General features: G+C 42.6%; 6 non-coding genes across 6 annotated transcripts; all 6 read left to right on the plus strand.

The window, feature by feature from the left end:
• The first annotated feature begins 5,264 nt into the window (after positions 1–5,264).
• Positions 5,265–5,337, plus strand: TRNAT-CGU (transfer RNA threonine (anticodon CGU)). The gene has a single exon. It is a non-coding gene; the product is annotated as a tRNA-Thr (tRNA).
• Positions 5,338–5,719: 382 nt separating this feature from the next.
• On the plus strand, positions 5,720–5,792 carry TRNAT-CGU (transfer RNA threonine (anticodon CGU)). The gene has a single exon. It is a non-coding gene; the product is annotated as a tRNA-Thr (tRNA).
• Positions 5,793–6,174: 382 nt separating this feature from the next.
• Positions 6,175–6,247, plus strand: TRNAT-CGU (transfer RNA threonine (anticodon CGU)). The gene has a single exon. It is a non-coding gene; the product is annotated as a tRNA-Thr (tRNA).
• Positions 6,248–6,629: 382 nt separating this feature from the next.
• Positions 6,630–6,702, plus strand: TRNAT-CGU (transfer RNA threonine (anticodon CGU)). The gene has a single exon. It is a non-coding gene; the product is annotated as a tRNA-Thr (tRNA).
• A 382-nt stretch (positions 6,703–7,084) lies between these two features.
• Positions 7,085–7,157, plus strand: TRNAT-CGU (transfer RNA threonine (anticodon CGU)). Its single transcript has one exon. It is a non-coding gene; the product is annotated as a tRNA-Thr (tRNA).
• Positions 7,158–7,539: 382 nt separating this feature from the next.
• On the plus strand, positions 7,540–7,612 carry TRNAT-CGU (transfer RNA threonine (anticodon CGU)). The gene has a single exon. It is a non-coding gene; the product is annotated as a tRNA-Thr (tRNA).
• The last annotated feature ends 6,243 nt before the right edge of the window (positions 7,613–13,855 follow it).

Genomic DNA, 13,855 nt, shown 5'->3' on the forward strand with positions numbered 1-13,855 from the left:
GATGATGCAATCGACACCATCCAGTCTGGTGAGTACTACGCAAAGCTTGGCAATTCCACTCGTTCATTGCTGCAATTCAATGCGGCGGTTCCGAACCCGAGGATTCTCACGCCACCAGCGGTGGTTCTGCTTGGACGTTGCTGACGCAAGGCATGACCCGGTGACTATAAAGAACCAAGCGGCGCGATTCCAAGCAGCCGACCTATGCGTCAGAGAGAAGACGACATGGTTGGATCGTCCGAAGACACCTGGGCTTGTCGATTCCCTAAGCTGTCGGCCCCTGTGCCGAATATGTAACGCCTCTATTCTATGCGTGACATAAATGTTGCCTTAGCTCACTGTCATTTTTTCCACTCGTCTATAAGCTCTGTGTACAAGCAGCCGCAAGCTGATAAACGCACTACCGAACAACCTTGGCGGCCTGTGACCTCGGCGCACTACGCAGCAGTTTCAGCAGCTGGGCGAGTCGTAGGAGCTTTAAGCCTATCTCGTTTTCTTGCACATTGGCTCCACAATATTACTTTCGTTTGCACAGCCGAAAACGCACAAATCAATGTTTATTCAAGCAGAAAGTTTTCGATTGATATCTCTGATGCAAAACTCAATTAAAGTGTAATATCCTCTCAACGTCATGAACCTATCTCGAATTCTGGAGAAAGAACGGAAAATGCCAAGAGGAAATAACGCTCTTGTTATTTTCTTTTTGGGGGATTCTTGAAAGGGACGCTAAAGAGCAAAACAATTTTCATGTTTAGTGAAGCACAATTCAACAATACCGAAAACAACACTCTTGCGCGACACCACGCTCTATAGGTGAGAAAACGGGTGAAAAGAAAATATGGCTGGAGATGCCAATTGCCGCAATATGCGGCGTGACGTCGTATGTTTTGAAGGTAGCTAGTGCGTCCCACGTAGCTTCTGATCGATGAAAATGAAGTACATTATCGTGTGTGGGTGCCGTGGACCTACCATTCGAAGTTTTAAAAATATTTATCAAACCAATAATGCGAAAATGAGAAAAACACATGTTTAAATTGCTTACAACACGCATGCAGAATCAGGCGCTAAATTTGAAAACAAACATTTCACGCAGATCTTCTACGCTAATAATGAATTTATGATAGTAAAACGTGTAACATAGAAATTCTTAAAGGGCATTTCGTCAATCTAAACCAAGCCATTGTTTTTAGTGCCTCTTCAAGGGTTGTACAAACTTACCCGTAACATTGTGTGTACTTCTTATGGAATGCACTACTGATATTTTATAGAGGCGCGAGAATTCGCCGTTGATAATAATATGAATTTAACCGTGCTTGAAATGCTAAGTTATACACGTGTAAAAAATGTTTCTATTATTCGTGACTGAATAACGATAAACAGTTCTTTTAGCGCCTTTCAGAAAAAAAACAATAATGAAACCATGGCGCGATAAGGACACGCATTTGTTTTTACGTGTGCATGCTCAATAATAATAATAATAATAATAATAATAATAATAATAATAATAATAATAATAATAATAATAATAATAATAATAATAATAATAATAATAATTTTTTATTGTTATCTTGAGTAGTACAAAACAAATAACAGGCCTGTCAAAGCCAGACGGTGGCTTGGAGGACTTGGCCCGGCACGTCAAACGAGAGATGACATACATATTGAAAGCTTTTCATGTAAACAATCAGAGGAAGAATACATGTAACTCATTTACGATACATTTCAACAAAATAACAATTAAGAATCAAATTAGTGAAAGCAATACTTCCTAAACAGCAGAAATGTGAAGATAAGTATTGAAAAATTTTAAACAGATTTTACCCATAATGCGATAACTGATGCAGCATTAAAGAGACCTTAGGCTCTTTCGTAGTCTGCGTTTAGTTGTTTCCAAAAAAAACACTGTCGGGAATGTCGTTAAAACCAGTAGGAACATAGACCTTTCTAGTAGCTTTGCCATATCGTGTTTTTGCGAATGGTACAGAAAAGCGGGAAGTTTTTCTAAGTATACGAAGGGCAATGCATTTGTTTTTGAACTGAGAGCTCCAGAAATGCCGCAATAAAACAGTTTGTTTAAAGGACGCTTTGAAAGACGGCAGGCGAAGTAGAGAAAAAAAATTTACATTGTCTGTTGAGTAACGATTGCACACAATGCATTTCAACATTCTTTTTAAAATATTCTCAACCCAACGCTGCCATCGCGAACAACACAAAGCAAATAAAGTGATGCCATACCGTAGGATACTATACGCAAGAGCAAGAGTGATGGTCACTTCATTATTGTTGGGTGCAAATGATCTAATGTTGAAGAGTAACCACAAAATTTTTCGTATTTTGTCACAAATGTAAGCCAAATGAGCATTCCAGGACGGGTCGCTATCGAAAAATATACCGAGATATTTTATAGAATTAACATATTCAATGGGAGTACACTTATAGGAGGCGCAATCACGGGCATGAAGAAGTAGGGGTGCATTCGTAACCATTGCTTTCAATGAATTTTTAAAGCAAATAATTTCGCTTTTTCTGATTAATCACCAGGCAATTATCCGTAAACCATGACGCAGCCTTATAAACACTGTCTTGTAGTGACAACGCGTTATTGTAACATACATGTTTCGTTAACAGAACAGTGTCGTCTGCATACTGAAAAACAAGACATTCTGGAACAGCAGCAGTAAAATCATTTATTAATAAATTAAATAAAAGAGCAGATAAAATGGATCCCTTCGGTACACCAGCTTTCAAGGGAAGCATATTACTGTAAGGTAACTGACTCTGCAACCTCACTACCTGGGAACGATCAGAGAGATAATTTTTAAGAAAGTCGTAGAACAGACCCTTAAAGCCAAGAAAATGTATTTTTCAAGCAATATAGAGTGGCTTAGGGTGTCTTTTGCTTTAAAGATATCAAGAAATAAAGCACAAGCAAACACGTTATTTTCCAAAGCATCATTCATTGCATCAGAAAATTCATCAAGTAGATCAATTGTGCCACGGCCTGCGACGAAACCAAACTGGCGGCTTGAAATGAGCGAAAATTTATCTAGAAAGGAAGTCATGCATTGCAATAAGAATTTCTCAATTATTTGAGATAAGATAGATAAAACTGAAATGGGTCGGTAACTGTCACCGCTATCTTTTGGTCTACTTTTAAATAGTGGCTTTACAATTGCCGTTTTTAAGTCTGATGGCAGAGAACCCGTCTCCAGGAATAAATTAAGGATGAAAAGCAGAATTCGTGGTAATGCGTCTAGATTTCGCTGCAGCAACAATACAGAGATACCGTCAAGACCTGCTGGTTTCTGTCTTTTGAAGCCGGAAACGATTCTAGCGAGGTCATCTATTATAAGGCATACTTCAACAAATAGTAAAAAAAAGAAAATTGGGTCAAAAAATAAGTTTCGAAATGTGAATAAATCTCACACATACATACAAAATTAATCGGGCATTACAAACTAAGCTGTCTCGTCAGCTCCCGAAATCAAGGCATAGTTATTATAGCACTGTCGAATAATTAAAATAATATTAATAATAATAATAATAATAATATAAAACAATAATAGTAATAGTAATAATAATAATAATAATAATGTGAAATCTGGCATGCAACGGGCACATTTAATTGATGACCACATTCTCAAAAGCGGTTTTAATTACTCAAATACAATTACGGTTTCATTATTATTTCATCATTGTTTTATGTACAGTAATACTGCTTCGTATCCGTTTTGTGTTTTTATGTACAGTTATATTGCTTCGTTTCCGTTTTGTGTTATTTCCTTATCATTGTACGCGTGACCAAACTCTCTCTATGAATTATATTGGTACATTTGTCCTCTCCAGTTGTCTTAAGTTTTGACTTGCACTTATTTGCCACATTTGTAAAACTCTCGTTAAGGTGTAAGCACATCACAAGGCATTGCAGCCTTCATTATTGAACGAGCATTAAAAGTTTATTTACCTTTATAAGTCATTATTCTACGAGAGCTATGTGCTGTAAGGGTCGAGTTAGTGTTGAATTTACATTTGTTGGGTCGGCTAATGCAAGTGGACATTTCGCGCGTTATCAGCGATAGCATATTATTAGTATTTATAAGCTATGACTAGTCTACAAACTCAGTACTTACAAGCTCGAGTGGTTGTTCCGATTTTGAGGTAAATCTTCCCGTGAATATAAGTAGTTCAGTCAAATATTTATCAACACGTTTACCCAGAATACTAATTGCAGTTGTGCATGTTACATATCGTATGAGGCAGTAGCTTTTCCCACATTCTGGCAAAGGGAGCATTGATCTTTCATATTGCAGTCACTGATCACCTGCCCGAGTTTCCAGTGGAGCAAAAAAAAAACAAAGCTACAAGCCTTCAACGCAAGATCCAAGAACTCAATCTATCAATGTCTTAAGACGTTATACACAAACACAGTATTCTTCTTCGAGCTTCCCTCGAGGACCGTTGTGAAAGAGAAATTTTCACTGACGTTTGACGGATCACACTGCCCATAAGCCTTTGCAAAGACGTACCGTGGGAGGTCGCTCGAGGCGGGCTTTCTGCTTTGAGGGCTATGAGGTAAAAACTCTTAGATGTATCCGGCAGGTAGGAATTTTATCGATCGAATATGAAATCTAGTTTTATGCATCCATATATTGTCTCACAGCTGTAACACACTCAAGGGGATCTATCTAAAGGGCCATGTTCTGAACAAATCATGACTTATAGTCTATATGCTTAGATTCTGTTTATTGTACGTAGAATCATCTCTGTAAATCAGCTTACCGGGCGCGTATATATATATATATATATATATATATATATATATATATGAAGCAGCTTCAAAAACACTTCATATTATTACGTCGACGTTTTGGTCAGAGGCTCGTTTTATCAAGGCCTTAATAAAGGTAATGCCCTGTTCAAAATGTTGATTTAATATATCACTTTTTCTTGAACTGCCACCTCTCATTATGCACTTATAATCACAGTAAACAAGTGAACCACATTTTCTATTAAAACTATATATATATATATATATATATATATATATATATATATATATATATATATATATATATATATATATATATATATATATATATATATATATATATATATATATATATATATATATATATATATATATATATATATATATATATATAAGAGTGTTCTCACACTCGTTGTTTGGCTTATAGATGGCGCTGACTGTCACTCCTACTTCTAAATTCACAGATAAACCCAAAAAAGTGGATGGAGGGAGGGCCGCTGTGATAGCTCAGTGGTTAGAGCATCGAACGCGTAATTCGAAGGTCGTAGGTTCGATTCCTGCTCACAGTTGGTAATTTTTTCATCCACTTTTCTTTCTTCTTATTTACATTCCATTGGTTTTAATAACTTCCCCTGTACATTCCTTGGCATTACTGTCTGTTATATCTCATTAATATTGTGTTAAAACACGGAAAAACGAGCCCTTAGGTATACACTTCTTTCCCTTATTTCATTGAACGAGGGTCTCGTACTGGCAGACTTGGTGTGTTTAGGTTGTATAAGAGGGACAATTATTCAGCTGCCCGCTCATAATAAGTTCACGTGCTACGTGGCGCCAAACATGCGCATAAGAGTGTTCTCACACTCGTTGTTTGGCTTATAGATGGCGCTGACTGTCACTCCTACTTCTAAATTCACAGATAAACCCAAAAAAGTGGATGGAGGGAGGGCCGCTGTGATAGCTCAGTGGTTAGAGCATCGAACGCGTAATTCGAAGGTCGTAGGTTCGATTCCTGCTCACAGTTGGTAATTTTTTCATCCACTTTTCTTTCTTCTTATTTACATTCCATTGGTTTTAATAACTTCCCCTGTACATTCCTTGGCATTACTGTCTGTTATATCTCATTAATATTGTGTTAAAACACGGAAAAACGAGCCCTTTGGTATACACTTCTTTCCCTTATTTCATTGAACGAGGGTCTCGTACTGGCAGACTTGGTGTGTTTAGGTTGTATAAGAGGGACAATTATTCAGCTGCCCGCTCATAATAAGTTCACGTGCTACGTGGCGCCAAACATGCGCATAAGAGTGTTCTCACACTCGTTGTTTGGCTTATAGATGGCGCTGACTGTCACTCCTACTTCTAAATTCACAGATAAACCCAAAAAAGTGGATGGAGGGAGGGCCGCTGTGATAGCTCAGTGGTTAGAGCATCGAACGCGTAATTCGAAGGTCGTAGGTTCGATTCCTGCTCACAGTTGGTAATTTTTTCATCCACTTTTCTTTCTTCTTATTTACATTCCATTGGTTTTAATAACTTCCCCTGTACATTCCTTGGCATTACTGTCTGTTATATCTCATTAATATTGTGTTAAAACACGGAAAAACGAGCCCTTAGGTATACACTTCTTTCCCTTATTTCATTGAACGAGGGTCTCGTACTGGCAGACTTGGTGTGTTTAGGTTGTATAAGAGGGACAATTATTCAGCTGCCCGCTCATAATAAGTTCACGTGCTACGTGGCGCCAAACATGCGCATAAGAGTGTTCTCACACTCGTTGTTTGGCTTATAGATGGCGCTGACTGTCACTCCTACTTCTAAATTCACAGATAAACCCAAAAAAGTGGATGGAGGGAGGGCCGCTGTGATAGCTCAGTGGTTAGAGCATCGAACGCGTAATTCGAAGGTCGTAGGTTCGATTCCTGCTCACAGTTGGTAATTTTTTCATCCACTTTTCTTTCTTCTTATTTACATTCCATTGGTTTTAATAACTTCCCCTGTACATTCCTTGGCATTACTGTCTGTTATATCTCATTAATATTGTGTTAAAACACGGAAAAACGAGCCCTTAGGTATACACTTCTTTCCCTTATTTCATTGAACGAGGGTCTCGTACTGGCAGACTTGGTGTGTTTAGGTTGTATAAGAGGGACAATTATTCAGCTGCCCGCTCATAATAAGTTCACGTGCTACGTGGCGCCAAACATGCGCATAAGAGTGTTCTCACACTCGTTGTTTGGCTTATAGATGGCGCTGACTGTCACTCCTACTTCTAAATTCACAGATAAACCCAAAAAAGTGGATGGAGGGAGGGCCGCTGTGATAGCTCAGTGGTTAGAGCATCGAACGCGTAATTCGAAGGTCGTAGGTTCGATTCCTGCTCACAGTTGGTAATTTTTTCATCCACTTTTCTTTCTTCTTATTTACATTCCATTGGTTTTAATAACTTCCCCTGTACATTCCTTGGCATTACTGTCTGTTATATCTCATTAATATTGTGTTAAAACACGGAAAAACGAGCCCTTAGGTATACACTTCTTTCCCTTATTTCATTGAACGAGGGTCTCGTACTGGCAGACTTGGTGTGTTTAGGTTGTATAAGAGGGACAATTATTCAGCTGCCCGCTCATAATAAGTTCACGTGCTACGTGGCGCCAAACATGCGCATAAGAGTGTTCTCACACTCGTTGTTTGGCTTATAGATGGCGCTGACTGTCACTCCTACTTCTAAATTCACAGATAAACCCAAAAAAGTGGATGGAGGGAGGGCCGCTGTGATAGCTCAGTGGTTAGAGCATCGAACGCGTAATTCGAAGGTCGTAGGTTCGATTCCTGCTCACAGTTGGTAATTTTTTCATCCACTTTTCTTTCTTCTTATTTACATTCCATTGGTTTTAATAACTTCCCCTGTACATTCCTTGGCATTACTGTCTGTTATATCTCATTAATATTGTGTTAAAACACGGAAAAACGAGCCCTTAGGTATACACTTCTTTCCCTTATTTTATATATATATATATATATATATATATATATGTGATGAACCACACGAGAACGGTGTGGTGGAATGGTAGAGAAGGAGGAAGACGAAGACAAATAAATGGTTCATCGTACAGCCATCACGCCTCCTGCGTCACACTAGTCGACAGGATCTACCGTGCCCTTCATCATGGCCACATCCAAGTAAGTCATCAACATCCCGAAGTACTCTGGAGCATCTACGGACGTCCCCTTTGACAAGTGGCTCCGACTCTTTGAGGTGAGGACTGCGGCCGCAGCATGGACGGAGCGAGACAAGCTGTGCTACTTCTCCGATTACCTTGAAGGTGAGGCTTTCCGATGGTTTCTCACCGAGGTTTTCGACACAGACGCGTCTTGGGAGAGCTTATGTGAACGCATGAAGGGACGCTTTACGAGCGGCGTCGCGGATCCTTTTCGCCAATTCATTCATTACCGGTTGCGAACAGGCCAGAGCTTGCAGGAATACTATAATGAAAAAATGTCTCTCGGACGCCTCGCCGACTTAAAGGACACGCACCTTATATCAGGGCTCATCGACGGCCTTCCTGCGCATATGGAGATGGCGCTTGCTGGGCTTACCTCGTCTACACCAGAGGCATGGCTTACAACTGCACTTCGTGTAGAGTCAACCATGCAGAGAATGAAGTTACATCGCTTTCCACCAGCTCGGAATACACAGATTAACGTAACAAGTGACAGAACTAGTCAGCGTCCACGTAATTCCCCGGTACGAACACCCGTGCGTGAGTGCAAACACTGCGCGATGGATGGCTTACCCCGACAGATGCACTGGCATAATGAATGCCCACGACGCGCAAGCGTTTCCGCCCTCTCCACCAACCAGGGAAACGAGGAGGGCGACCCAGAGTTCATGTAATTCAGTTTGATGCCCTCATTAACGGGTACCCTGTCAGCGCTACACTTGACACCGGAGCTACAATTACCTGTATCAACGAAGCAGTGCTGAAGGCACTTCACCTGCAAATAATGAGGAATTCATGCATCTCAGTTCAACAAGTCACATCATCTGCCAAAACTTTGGGTCGCGTTAATCTAAAGGTACAGATAGGAAAAGTGACAAGAGAAATTCAGGCTCATGTTCTACAAGGCATGAAGAGCAACTTACTTCTTGGCTTGGATGGTGCTTGCCTCTTTAACTTGTCGCTGGACCTTGACACTATGACTCTACGCCAAGGGAAAGACATCCTCCATTCTCGTACACAGAACCAAACCACGGTTAACAAGGGCGCGTCTTTGCAAGGTGTTGAAGTTTGTGATGTACTACATCTAAATAAAACTCAACAGTTGGCATTGAAGCAGCTTATCCACAAGTACGATGACATTTTTTCCAAGTCACAGACAGACATTGGTTGCATCAACGGCGAAATGCATCGCATTCATCTCAACAACAATGTTCCCATTCGTAGAGCTCCCTATCGATGCTCCGAAACTGACAGCGTTGAAATGGACAGACAGATCAATGAGCTTCTCAAGCAAGGTGTCATACGACTATCTACCTCCCCATACGCTGCGCCAGCACTTATGGCAGAGAAAAAAGGGGAAGGACGCACGCGCTTCTGCATCGACTACCGCAAGCTGAACGAATTGACGGTGCCTGATTATCAGCCCATCCCTCGCATCGATGACGTTCTCGATTCTCTGGGGAAATCTACGTACTTTTCGACATTAGACATAACGTCAGGTTACTGGCACGTGAAGATTCACCCTGATGACATTCCTAAAACGGCGTTTGTCACACGTACCGGTCACTACGAGTGGCTCGTCATGCCTTTTGGCCTTCGGAATGCTCCGGCCACCTTCGAACGGGCTGTCAAATTCGTATTAGCAAAACACCGTTTGCAGAACGTCACGAATTACTTCGATGACATTGTTGTCTACTCTGACACGTTTCCAGACCATCTGAGGCATCTGGAGGGCGTTTTGAAAGCTTTCAAAAGCGAAGGCGTCAAGCTGAAATTAAAGAAATGTCAATTCGCTCGAACCTCCATTGAGTATCTGGGACACAAGGTTTCGCATGGCACCGTCACTCCAAAGCAAAGCAACGTGGACGCAATCTTACGGTTTCCGACACCATCACGCCCTAAAGAGTTGCAGCGTTTTCTCGGCACTGTCAATGTTTACCGGCGATACATCGACCACTTCAGTCAAATCGCTCACCCACTGACGCGCCTGCTCAGCAAAGACGCCACCTGGAACTGGGATGCGGAGTGTGAACTGGCTTTCACTCAGCTCAAGAAATGCGTGACGGAAGAGCCAATCCTTAACATCTACGATGCCACTAAGCCTTGTGTGCTATACTGCGATGCATCCAACAGAGGTATCGGCGCCGTCTTGAAGCAGGCTGATGATGAAGGTAGAGAGCACCCAATCGCATACCATTCACGGAAGTTACTAAAACACGAAATTAATTACGCCATCACAGAACTCGAATGTTTGGCAATTATTGACGCCATCGATAAATGGCACTGCTATCTACACGGAAAACCTTTCACTGTGATCACAGATCACGCAGCGTTGCAATGGCTTAAAAGCATCAAGAATCCCCGAGGCCGACTTTTCCGGTGGTCCTTGAAACTCTCCATGTACGACGTGAACATCAAGCACCAAAAGGGCATCGACAACATTGAAGCTGATGCACTATCCCGAAGCCCGGTAGTTCAACTCTTATCTGCTGAGTAACTGCGAGAGCATGACAACGACAAACCACCCGGAAAGCATACCATTGAGAACGGACTGAGTATAGTGACACGCAGGGGAATACGAAAAGTCTATGTGCCTTTTGCCCTCCGGTCTTATCTTCTCCAAAAAGCTCATGACGCTTTCGGTCATGTCGGGGTAAAGAAGACGCTGCGGCTTCTCTCTCCACAGTACTATTGGCCCGACATCATCACCGACGTGAGCGAGTACATACGCCACTGCGATACCTGCCAGCGCTGCAAGAAACCGAAGAACAAACGATTTGGTTCCTTGGAGTCTTTGCCACCAGCGGAACAACCGTTTGATCTTCTGGCCATGGACACTATCGGAGGTTTTGGCAACTACGGCTCATCCAAAAGATTCATTCACTTAGCCGTTGATCATGCCACCCGCTATGTCTGGGCTTTCGCACACAAGAATGAGACTTGCGACGCGTACATCTCTTGCCTGAAGAGTATCTTCGCTGCTGGAAAGCCGCGGAAGTTCCTTTCCGACCGCGGCACAGGATTCACTGCCGGCAAATTTAAGCAGTTCCTCAAGCACAACAATATTCATCAGCTTTTAACAAGCTCACAACGCCCGCAGTGTAATGGCCTAAACGAGCGCACTAATCAGACGATCGTTACTCGCCTCCGATGCAAGATCAACGATGAACCCCGAAAACCGTGGCCGCGTCTCCTCTCGGACGTTGTCGACGAGTACAATAGAACGCCTCACGAAGTCACAGGCTACCCACCCTGCTTTCTTATGTATGGCACACCATCGTATCCCTATCTTCTTCCAGGCGTTACCGAAAATCTGCAGGAAGCTCGTACAAACGCAGTCCGCAATTCAGTAGCATATCACGAGAAAAACAAGATCATATATGACAAGAAGTTCCTTCCATTAGAGCTTCAAGTGGGAGACTTTGTTCTATATGAAACACCCTGGCACCCGAACCGCGGCAAACTCAGCGCAATAATGGAAGGACCCTATAAGATCATACGCAAGATTTCGGCAGTTAACTACGAGATCGACCGCAGCGTGGCTCCACTCGGTCGCCAGACTGACATCGTTCATGTCGGGAGACTTAAACGATATCATCCGCCCCTGCACCTACGTCTCTCTCGGGGGAGGGGGGAAGCGTGTGATGAACCACACGAGAACGGTGTGGTGGAATGGTAGAGAAGGAGGAAGACGAAGACAAATAAATGGTTCATCGTACAGCCATCACGCCTCCTGCGTCACATATATATATATATATATATATATATATCGTATGGCGTGTGTCCTGAGATCATCATTTTCAACCAGCGGCAACTGTATGTAGTACACCTACTGAGGAACAACGAAGGTATCTCAAAGTTTCACAGAAATCTCAGTATATACCGTAAAAAAACTAAATTTATTGTCTCCAAACTGCGGGGCCGTGTTCCCTCATTAAAGCTTTATTTACACAGAGCTGGTATTACACTCTCCCGCCTTTGTTCGTTCCACGAGGAATCACACACTATTGAAGATTATCTTGTCTCATGTCTTAACTATGCAGTAATTAGAAAAAGAATTCTAGTTATTCCGTTTGTGAAGCTAGGATTTCACTTAACCACAGGAAATGTTCTAAATTTTGGTGCCTCCGTTTTGGGAAATTGCCACACAAAAGTATTTGATGCTGGGTGTAATTTCATTAAGGACTCTTGACGTTTTTTAATATGAGGCATACTTCAACAAGAGAGAGAGAGTGAGAAAGGAAAGGCCGGGAGGTTAGCCAGATATTAGCATCTGGTTTGCTACCCAGCACTGGGGGCGGGGAAGTAGGGGCAAGAAAGAGGTGGTAGATAGAGAGAGAAAAAAACGCACGCGCACTCATGAAAAAAAAAACGAAAACACACAGGAAGGGCGTCCAGCTACAACCGTTCAGTAAGGTCGGTCGATCGCAAAAAGTGCAGTAGCGCCCTCAGGGCCCTCTTTGTGAAGTCGCATCCTGACGATACTGCAGAATTCCCTGCTCCGACAGAGGTTTATCATATAATTTGTTGAGTTCCTTGCGAAGGCATAGTCGTTGTTTACTATACGCTAGGCACTCACAAAGAATATGTTGAATTGTTTCATCTTTGCCACAGTGGCTACAGGCTGCGGTGTCGGCCATCCCAATGCGGAAAGCGTAGGCGTTGGTAAACACAACGCCCAACCACAGCCTACATAACAGGGTCTGGTCTGCTCGGCAAAGCCTTGACGGGACTTGAAGACTTAGTGTAGGGTCAAGCGAGTACAGTCGGGCATGCTTGAAGTTTGGCTGATTCCATTGTGATGTGGTTTGCTGGCGAGCAAGCCTGCGGAGCTTTCGTGCAGCATCTGTCCTAGAAAGTGGTAGTCGCAGTTTATGATCTTCTGTGTGGGCTGAGCGGGAAGCTTGATCGGCCCGTTCATTGCCGATGATTTCGCAGTGACTGGGCAACCACTGAAATGTAATTTGGTGCCCTTTCTCAGTCAGGTGGTGTATAACCTCTGCTATCTCTAGTACCAGCTGCTCGTGTGGTCCACGGCGTAAGGCTGATAGTAGAGACTGCAGTGCCGCCTTCGAGTCGCAGAAAATAGTCCACTTGCGTGGATTACAAAGTGCAATGCGGCACGAAGTGCTGCCAATTCTGCTGCCATTGATGTTGTTGCGTGAGATGTCTTGAATTTAATTGTCGTGGCCAACCTTGGTATCACTACTGCTCCTGTAGAGCTTTACGGCTGAACCGATCCGTCAGTGTATATATGTGTGGAGTCTTGATATTTTTCATACAAGAGAAGTAGTGTGAGCTGTTTAAGAGCCGATGACGACAAATTGGCCTTTTTCTGGACGCCAGGTATGATAATAATAATCATTGGTTGAGCGAGGCACCATGGTGGAGTCACAGGTCTAGCGGCAGGAGAGAACGTAGTTGGGATTGACTCACCATGTGCGGTCACTGTTTTGCAGTAAGCTGTGCATGGTCGGACCACTGGTATAGAGGCTAGGTGATATCGAGAGGTTCGAGCAAGGTGTCGTATATGTGTCCTCAGCACTTCCACATTAATGTGGGTCTTGATGAGGTTGTCCCTTGATTGCGATAGTTGCCGCTGTTGACGCACATTGGGGCAAGCCTAAACATATCCGGAGTGCTTGAGCCTGGACACTTTGAAGCATTCGTATGCTTCTTTTACTTGCGTTGGTTAACACAGGTAGGCTGTACCGAAGGAATCCAAGGAAAAGAATCCTGTATAGTCGCAACATAGCAGTTGTGGACATTCCCCAGTTCTTTCCAGCGAAGAACTTGAATAAATGACAGATGCCTGTCAATCGCCTTTTCATGTATGATACATGTGAGCTCCATGAAAGATCTC

This window comes from Rhipicephalus microplus, unplaced genomic scaffold, assembly GCF_043290135.1.
Source record: "Rhipicephalus microplus isolate Deutch F79 unplaced genomic scaffold, USDA_Rmic scaffold_15, whole genome shotgun sequence".
NCBI lineage: Eukaryota > Metazoa > Arthropoda > Arachnida > Ixodida > Ixodidae > Rhipicephalus > Rhipicephalus microplus.